Source organism: Bison bison, unplaced genomic scaffold (genome assembly GCF_000754665.1).
Source record: "Bison bison bison isolate TAMUID 2011002044 unplaced genomic scaffold, Bison_UMD1.0 scf7180017864525, whole genome shotgun sequence".
NCBI classification, from domain to species: domain Eukaryota; kingdom Metazoa; phylum Chordata; class Mammalia; order Artiodactyla; family Bovidae; genus Bison; species Bison bison.
Genome location: NW_011495076.1, coordinates 7,908,993 through 7,919,492, shown reverse-complemented (window position 1 = coordinate 7,919,492; position 10,500 = coordinate 7,908,993).

Below are 10,500 nucleotides of genomic sequence, written 5' to 3'. Positions count from 1 at the left end.
CTAGTCGCAATTTTGTTGCTCTCACAAGAAGAGATGAGCACATGTCCTTCTACTCCACCATCTTGAACCGGAAGTCAGTTTCCTCGTTCGTAAAACAGCAAATGTAAATGACAAGCTTTACCTAGTGAGGCTGTGAGGATGCAACAGAATCAGCAAGGAAGTAACTAGCACAGTGCCCTACACAGAGGAGAAGCTCCAAAAACCACTCACTTCCCTCTGTTCCTTTCAGACACAAACAGTGGGATGACTGCAGGGAACTTTCCCTCATTACCAGCTTCTTGACTTTAGGCTCATTACATTCAATACAATCACTCTGGGCTTCCACTGACCCACCTGTATTCAGTTACTGGGGTTCCTGCCAGTCTCCTAGGTTTCTTGTGAGAACTGAGTGAGATTATTTACATGCAGTGCTTAGCATTTGGCCCCAAACATGCCTAGTGCTCAGGGAAAAAGTTTAGTTTTAGAAGTAATAATAATACAAATAAAATGCAAGTATAATAAAATGATGTTGAAGAACAGTCAGAAGGGCTAATTTCTCCCTAAGCTTATAATTTTCCCCTAAACTTACTTCGTGTGTCCATGCATGCTAAGTTACTTCAGTAGTGTCTGACTCTTTGTGACCCCATGCACTAGAGCCCACCAGGCTCCTCTGTCCATGGGATTTTCCAGTCAAGAATACTGCAGTGGGTTGCTATGTCCTCCTCCAGGGGATCTTCCTTACCTAGGGATCAAACCCACATCTCTTATGTCTCCTGCATTGGCAGGGGGTTCTTTACCTCTAGCCCAACTGGGAAGCCCAAACTTACTTTATTAGACACAAATTTAATGGAAAAGAAAAATTCGGTTCTTAACAAGTCTCTCATTTAATTATTTGAGAGTGATATCTGTTTTAGGAAATATATGTTTCAAATTCTCAACATAGAATATACATGACCATAGAATATACATGACCTCAACATAGAACATACAGCAGCAACAAAGCAAGAAGTAGCATAAAATATTCAGAAAAATGGTTTATGGTGATGCCTGATAGGAACCAAGCAATGAGCAATGTGTTATGTTTTCTAGGCTGGAGTAGTTCATGGATTTTACATGATGCCATGGAAACTGCTGCTGGAAGTTCATAACTGTCATAAAAAGGTGCATGATACTCCTACAACTTTCACCTTATTGAAAATTCTAAGCAATAGCCCACAGGTTCACCTTTGGTATGGAGGCTATCCTTGAGGCATTTGTTAATTGCTAGATGACTTTCTTGTGGAGATTCGGGTTCTGGAGAGCAACTGCTAAATCAAAATGGCCCTCATAGAACTGGAAGAAAAAAATGGTGTCAAAATACTTAAGGTTTTTGTGGTTTTGTTTTTGCTTTGTTGTTGTTGTTTTAAGTAGTAAGATTTTGGCTAAGTTTAAACTATAAAAGAGAAGTTCTTTCTGCCCTTTTACTGGTATCATCCATGTCAGGGAAGCAGCTTTAGGCTCCCTAGTGCCACTGAGAGAGAGAGACAGAGTGAGTATGTGTGTGTGTTAGTCACTCAGTCATGTCTGACTCTTTGTGATCCTATGGACTGTAGCCCGCCAGGCTCCTCTGTCCATGGGATTTCCCCAGGCAAGAAATCAAGAATACTAGAGTGGGTAGCCATTCCCTTCTCCAGGGGATCTTCCTGACCCAGGGATCAAACTCACATCTCTTAGGTCTCCTGCATTGGCAGGGAGGTTCTTTACCATCTGAGCCACCAGGGAAGCTCCATGCCACTGACACCAGTGCAAAGACACATAACTCAAAGCAAGCTCATGAATCTATGATGACACATTTTATATATAGATCCCTACACAGTACAGCTCCAAACTCTCACTAGTCTAGGAGTTTAGTGGTTTGAAATGGCAGACACATCCTTTTATAGTATGCACTAGCTTACAGTTCGGGAGAAGGCAACGGCAACCCACTCCAGTACTCTTGCCTGGAAAATCCCATGGACGGAGGAGCCTGGTGGGCTGCAGTCCATGGGGTCGCGAAGAGTTGGCACAACTGAGCAGCTTCACTTTCACGCATTGGAGAAGGAAATGGCAATCCACTCCAGTGTTCTTGCCTAGAGAACCCCAGGGACAGGGGAGCCTGGTGAGCTGCCATCTATGGGGTCGCAGAGTCGGACACGACTAAAGTGATTTAGCAGCAGCAGCTGCAGCTTAAAGTTCTGTTCAGTTGCTCAGTCGTGTCCAACTCTTTGCAATCCCATGGACTGCAGCACACCAGGCCTCCCTCTCCGTCACCAACTCCCGGAGTTTACTCAAACTCATGTACATCACATCGGTGATGCCATCCAGCCATCTCATCCTCTGTTGTCCCCTTCTTCTGCCTTCAGTCTTTCCCAGCATCAGAGTCTTTTCCAATGAGTCAGTTCTTCACATCAGGTGGCCAAAGTATTGGAGTTTCAACTTCAACATCAGTCCTTCCAATGAATATTCAGGACTGATTTCCTTTAGGATGAACTGGTTGGATCTCCTTGCAGTCCAAGGGACTCTCAAGAGTCTTCTCCAACATCACAGTGCAAAAGCATCAATTCTTCGGCACTCAGCTTTCTTTATAGTCCAAATCTCACATCCATACATGACCACTGGAAAAACCATAGCTTTGACTAGATGGACCTTTGTTAGCAAAGTAATGTCTTTGCTATTTAATATGCTGTCTAGGTTGGTCATAGCTTTTCTTCCAAGGAACAAGTGTCTTTTAACTTCATGGCTGCAGTCACCATCTGCAGTGATTTTGGAGCCCAAAAAAATAAAGTCTCTCACTGTTTCCATTGCTTCCCCATCATTGCCATGAAGTGATGAGACTGGATGCCATGATCTTAGTTTTCTGAATGTTGAGTTTTAAGCCAACTTTTTCACTCTCCTGTTATACTTTCATCAAGAGGCTCTTTAGTTCTTCTTCGCTTTCTGCCATAAGGGTGGTGTCATCTGCATTTCTGAGGTTATTGCTATTTCTCCTGGCAATCTTGATTCCAGCTTGTGCTTCATCCAGCCCAGCATTTCTCATGATGTACTCTGCATATAAGTTAAATAAGCAGGGTGACAATATACAGCCTTGACATACTCCTCTCCTGATTTGGAACCAGACTGCTGTTCCATGTCCAGTTCTAACTGCTGCTTCTTGACATGCATACAGATTTCTTAGGAGGCAGGTAAGGTGGTCTGGTATTCCCACCTCTTTCAGAATTTTCTTCAGTGTGTTGTGATCCACACAGTCAAAGGCTTTGGCGTAGTCAATAAAGCAGAAGTAGATGTTTTTCTGATATTCTCTTACTTTTTCAATGATCCAACGGTTGATGGCAATTAGATCTCTGGTTCCTCTGGCTTTTCTAAATCCAGCTTGAACATCTGGAAGTTCACAGTTCATAAACTGTTGAAGCCTGGCTTGGAGGATTTTGAGCATTACTTTGCTAGTGTGTGAGATGAGTGCAGTTGTGTGGTAGTTTGAGCGTTCTTTGGCATCGCTTTTCTTTGAAATTAAGACACACATTTCCTCTACGTTCCTGGATACTGTGGAAGATTTTGTCAGTCAGTTACCTCCACCTGCCAATCAGGAGACGTGGGTTTGGTCCCAGCTCAAAATAATGAAAGATGTTCTTTAAAAATCTCTTCCTTTGGTCTAGGGTCTCCCTCTGTTCTGTGACACTGGCACAAGTCAAGGTACAGTCCGCCCTCTGAAACTGCAGTTTCCATGCCCACAGAGCTACACTGTATTTACAACTATGTACACAGCATTTACATTGTATTATGTAATATAAATAATCTGCATTTATTTATGCAGATCTGAAATATATGGGAGGTTGTTCATAGATTATAAGCAAACACTATGTCATTTTATATAAGGGATTTGAGCAGTCGAGCATATTGGTATTGGGTGGGGGACCAGTCCCCTGTGGAAATCAAGGAAGGGCTGACTAAGTTAGTCAGCAGAGAGCCTAAGGCTTTAAACTGACTCTCCCTATTGTTCCAAAGCCACTTGGAGACACATTAGAAAGAGGAGGGACCTGGATCTGGCTCAGACCTCCAGGCCCATTTCAGAAAGCATCTCAGGTGGGAGACACTCAACCACCCTGTACCTCGACTTTCCCACCAATAAGATGAAATGAACCAGGATGCACTGCTCAGGGCCTTCTCACAGCTAACTTCATACGGTTCTCTGACTTTGCTGACGCTTAAGTTCTGGGCAAGATTTGTAAGGCTCGACTCAGAAACACTTACAGAAGCAATCCTTCACTCTTCCTGTCAAAAACGAACAATAAGATTTTAAATATCTTATTACCTTAATAAGATATCTTTTTAAATCAGATACCAGCAATGAAACAAAATAAAATTTAAAAACAAGACAAAATAAACTGTAGCAATATCCACTGCCACTGATACTTAGTATGTATAATAGTTTGTGGAAGTCACCAAATCTGTATTTCTTCATTCTCCTCCCTTTCTCTGAAAGACTTATATCCCATGCTCATCTTTTGGGAAAGTCTCTCGTGGGTGGGGTCTTAGTCCTATCCTCATTCTCCATCCCCTTTTATGATTGCTTCTGACTTCTCTTCAACTTGCCCCGTTTTAACTCTGCATTTACCATAAAGTTCAACTCCTTCTCCTCTGCTCTTCTTTCTGTATATTCACTTTTTGGGGAAAAAAATTCACACTTTCTCATCTATTAACCTACATTTTCTGTTGTAAAGATTTTTCCAATCCACATCCCTGTGCAGGTTCTGCCCTAATCACATGCATCTGTCTCTAGGACAGATATTTATATATTCTGACATCATGTCATTCTAACATGATCAAAATTAAATCAATTGTTTCCTCCTTCTCCCTTTGCCAAGAAAAATCCAGGCTAGATCATCTCTCTAGTTCTTTCATTTTCATTAATAATACTGCTCTTCTCTCAAGTTATTAGACTCAAAAGCTTTGGCTTTTTTTTTTTTTTGTATTCTGTTGTGGTTAAGGGGGAGTCAAACTACCTATGTTTAAATCTCAGCGTGGCCACTTGCTGGCTTTATGACCTCAGAAAGCTATTGAACATTTCTGTGCCTTAGTTTCCTCATTTGTAAAATGGGAATGGATAACAAATGAGAAGTGCAAGAAGTAAATTCTAAACATGCTAACATATTTAGCACATGCCTTACACCCAATGCATAAAAAAGGTAGAGATGTCTAAGTGACAGCTTAACTTTTTGAGGTATCATGAAAGGCAACCATGATCTCTGAATAATGTCCCTTATCACTGTGAGGAATAGAAAGCCAGGTTGCAAGGAATTCTAAATCTGACCAACAATCCAACAATTCAACAAGCAGGGTTTTTTCAAGTATGAATATGTATTCAAATGGTGGTCAGGCCCAAGATGGTTTGGGTAATATGTTTTAAAATAATTTTGGCTAATAACTTTTTATTTAAGCATGACAATTTCCATTTTTATTGTTTTAAAATATTTCCTTCAGATATCACTGCCAATATATACTTAGAATAACATTTGTGGAAACCAATTATTTGCAAACAGGTTGAATTTCACTGTCTGAAACTACAGCTTTAGTACAGATAAAAAAAATTCCTCTAAATATGTGCTACCTGATAAATTTAGATGGGCTTGTTATTCTTTCTTAAAACACAAGACCAACAAAATTTATGGTATTTAATAAAAGTGAGGCATTCAAAATCTCCACTAATAATTTTTAGTTAACTAATGGCTTAGACAATGATTTGTTAAAGTTTTCTAAACCCAATTTGGTGGTAGGAGGACTGGAAGAGACTTATTGGGGAAAATGCCTTGGGGCTAATTTCTGCTTTGTTATAGCTTGTTTCACAGAGCTTTTGAAAACCAATCTTGGCTCTTAAGTACAAAAACTCCATCTCTGCTATTGAGCTCAGAATAAGTGGGTGGCTTTCTAAGGAGGAGGAGTACCACTCAGATGCTAAGAGAAGTGTGGGTTGGCAAAATTAAGGGCATCATCACAGACGATCCCCCAATAAAGCTCTCAAAGTACACATTCAAGCACTTGGCAGAGCTTTAGTTCTACCTCTTCAATATCTTTAAGAAAAAGAAAATAAGTTAATCAGAAGAGTTATTTAAGTCTGAATATGTGAATAAATGAAAATCATCTAGAGCCAAAAAAAAAACACACACACACACACAAAAACCAAAACCAGTGAGTGCTTGTAAAATCAGCCATCTTAGTGTCTCCGCAAGAAAGACAACAGGGTTTGATGAGACTTCTTTTCACATTCAGGTTTCAAGTCATAGTGATGAGCATGCCATGTTCAGACACTGCCATGAATCAAGTTTTTCTCAGATGTTTTCCTTCCCCTGATCTAAGGCATTGGGTTTCAAAGTATCACAATGAATTAAGAATCTTTTTACACATTGCTTTCTTGCCTGCAAGTCACACCATCTTAGTTCCTAGTTATTCCCTCTTGTAGTCAGAAAAACAGTATTAAAAAAACCCCACACCTGCTTCTGTGATCCCCATATTAAAATTTACCTGTGTTTTAAATTCAGGCTCATGTTTAAAAGGCTTTTCTCAAGTTTTAAAAGAATGAAATTCAATAACAAGGTGCTACAGTTGGCAGCTCAGGCAGTAAAGACTCTGCCTGCAATGTGGGAGACCCAGGTTCGATCTCTGGGTCGTGAAGATCTCCTGGTGAAGGGAATGGCTGCCCATTCCAGTACTGAGAATTGCATGGACAGAGCAGCCTATGGGCTTCCCCTTCCATGGGATTGCAAAGAGTTGGACACAACTGAGTGGCTAACACTTTCATAGATATGCTAACTGCTCCAACTTCACCGCCCATTGAAATTGCACAACCTGGGTAACATCTCCAGAGATTCTAATGTACGCCAGGGCATCTGAACTTTTTATAAGCTTTTTTAATAAGTTCCCCAGGTGGGTCTAATGTGCAGACCCTGTTGATAAGCACTGCTCTGGAAAATCGGTGATCTCAACACTACAAAGTTTGTATATTTATCAGCCTCATTAGGTTGTACACTCTTTGAGCAGAGCGGATAGATTAGGCTTTTCTATCTACTACTTTAGTTTTTGCTTTTTATATTCTTTGCAAAGGCAAATCCAACAGAATGAGGCTGCATAAATATTTATTTAACAAAGGCCTAATGATGACACTGATCCAGTCTCACTAGTTGTTCTGAATCACAAACAAACCCTACTTTGTATTCACAGCCAAGTACTTCTTAGAATAATAATAATAATAAACAAAACCCAGTGATGAAAATCATAATACACAGTTTACACTTTTCATTGCAGAAATTCAACTCTATTTTCAAGAATCATCTTATCACCACCCAAAATAAGACTCTTTGGTAAGAAAGTTAAAAATTACCAGTTGGGCCAAAGGAATATCAGAGTTGGGTATCTGGTATATTTCTACTTGGTTTAGAATGTCCAGCAGTTCACTGTAATATTCAAAAACCTAAAACTTGAAGGAAAAAATTTAATACATTATCTAGCTTAGTCATATTAAATTCTAGCATTTGATGGTCACCCTTATAATGACCATGACAGAGCCTTATTTTAAGAGCAATAAGAACTTTTGGCTTCACTGTCTAGTCTTAATGTGACTAGATCAGGGTTTATTCCAAATGATATCTTTCTGATTACTTTTCTTAAAAGAGATTGCAGCCCTCGTATTACATTTCAAGATATTATAAAGTAATTTTTCTGGTTTAAAATTGGTTTCTTCCCTGTTTAATACCTGCAGATTCTTTTGCTGTCTCCAGCTCCGTACTGCTGCATTTAAAAGGTTAACACATCCCCTAGTACAGAAATTAAAGGACCCACAACTTTTAACTCACTCAAGCTAGTCAGCTTTGCCTCCAATGAACTTCTTCCAGGAGTTATCATGATACATTGCTTCCAGTTGCTTTGTCTGGAGAATGAGTTAAAGTTCTTGCTTGGATTTGAATCCTGGCCTCACACCTTGGAAACTGCAGGTTCTTTAAGCTCTCAGCTGCCTCAGTTTCTTCATCTGTACACTAGTGACAAATACTACCTACCTCACATAGGTAAGGGAAGAAGTACTATCAGTGCTAATTATCATCATTGTGCCTGGCTGTCTCTGCCATTGCTTTTCATTTTTACTTGTTTGATTGCTTGTTTAGAGGGAGTAGAGGTGAGGAACCCTACCATTTGCAACTCCATCCAGCTTACAACATGGCCACATAGGAGTAGCAGTCCATCCTTTCTAATTTGTTGGCCCCTCTGACTCAAGGACTGTAATTTTGGTGTGGCCTGGTTTGCCAAAGCAAAAGTAAGGCGCAGGGGAATTTCTGGCACTCATTTCCCAGAGACTATAAGTCACACACACACACACAAACGCACATGCACACAAACTCACATGCACACATGCACACCCCTTTTTGGTGGACAATGAGGAATAAATGTAAAAGCAAGCCTGAGGCTGGGAGGCCACCTGGAAAACTAGAGCAACCATCTCTTTACATTTAGGGAGGTGGGGATGCAGCTGCAGAGACTAGTATGCTGCTGCTAAGTCGCTTCAGTCGTGTCTGACTCTGTGCGACCCCACAGACGGCAGCCGACCAGGCTCCCCCGTCCCTGGGATTCTCCAGGCAAGAATACTGGATGGGGTGCCATTTCCTTCTCCAATGCAAGAAAGTGAAAAGTGAGTGAACTCACTCAGTTGTGTCCGACTCTTAGCGACCCCATGGACTGCAGCCTACCAGGCTCCTCTGCCCATGGGATTCTCCAGGCAAGAGTACTGGAGTGGGGTGCCATTGCCTTCTCCAGAGACTAGTCTAGAAACCAGAAAATGATGCACTTATAGCAGCCAAAATCTGAACAGTACATTTTACATGTTTTTGATACATCCATGTTTCTCAGGATACTGGGAACTGGGCTATAATCTCAATGATCCACAGGGCAAGGAGGGCTTTGTGGGAACTGGGACAGAAGAGCCCGGCTCAGCCTTGGCCCCTGACAGCATCTGGGACCTGGCCTTCCCACCACAGCCCCACTAGCCCAGTGCAGTTACCTTCATCCAGGAGCACTTGCACTCACTGATCAGAGCCCTATAGAGCCGGGAGGGCCGTGTTCTACAGTTGGGAAGGCCTCGCCCACTGCTCCGTGCTGAGGACCAGCTAGACCAGGACTTCTGACCCCCTGGGGCTGAGCCTGAGGGCAGCCAGAGCAGAGAAGACTGAGAATGCGAATGGAAGGGAGTCATTGTCACATCTCCCTCCTGGGCACCTTTATCAGCATCACAGAGGGACTCTGAGGACAACTCACTTGGGGAGAAGGGGAGGGGCAGACCCTGAGAAAGGATGGTACCCCTCTAGGAGGCCACCTAGACCCAAAAGGCAGAGCCTGCAGGGGCTACCCTAAATTCTTTGAACAAAAATTCTTTCCTTGAAGCACATCCGGACTAATATTTCCAATTATCGGCCTACTGCTGCCCCCCTTTCTATTAATAATGAGACAAATTACTGTTGTTTCCTTGTTAATTTTTACCTGTGCTTCTCACTTATATTCCTGTGCTTGGGTCCAAGAACGGCTTCTCCCTTTCTCCCTGTGAGCCTCTAGATGCAGAGCACCAGGGAAAGGCTTCTGCCCACGTTGCTAAGCCACTCCCCTTCCCCGCCCCCAACACCACAGGGCGCTGGTGGAGGACGGTACCCCCGCCCAGACCTTTGGGAACCTCTTTAATCACACTAGGATCACAACCTTGTCTAATTCAATGAAACTAGCCATGCCCATGGGGCAACCCAAGATGGGCGGGTCATGGTGGAGAGATCTGACAGAATGTGGTCCACTGGAGAAGGGAATGGCAAACCACTTCAGTATTCTTGCCTTGAGAACCCCATGAACAGTATGAAAAGGCAAAATAATAGGATACTGAAAGAGAAACTCCCCAGGTCAGTAGGTGCCCAATATGCTACTGGAGATCAGTGGAGAAATAACTCCAGAAAGAATGAAGGGATGGAGCCAAAGCAAAAACAATACCCAGCTGTGGATGTGACTGGTGATAGAAGCAAGGTCCGATGCTGTAAAGAGCAATATTGCATAGGAACCTGGAATGTCAGGTCCATGAATCAAGGCAAATTGGAAGTGGTCAAACAAGAGATGGCAAGAGTGAATGTCGACATTCTAGGAATCAGAGAACTGAAATGGACTGGAATGGGTGAATTTAACTCAGATGACCATTATATCTACTACTGCGGGCAGGAATCCCTCAGAAGAAATGGAGTGGCCATCATGGTCAACAACAGAGTCTGAAATGCAGTACTTGGATGCAATCTCAAAAACGACAGAATGGGGGTACCCTTTCTACCCACTTCTGATGTCTATGTCAGAAGTTTCTCTATCTCCTTTATACTTTAATAAAACTTAATTACACAAAAGCTCTGAGCGATCAAGCCTCATCTCTGGCCCCGGATTGAATTCTTCTCCTCAGGAGGCCAAGGATCCCAGAGTCTTTGCGTGGTTCAACAAAAACCT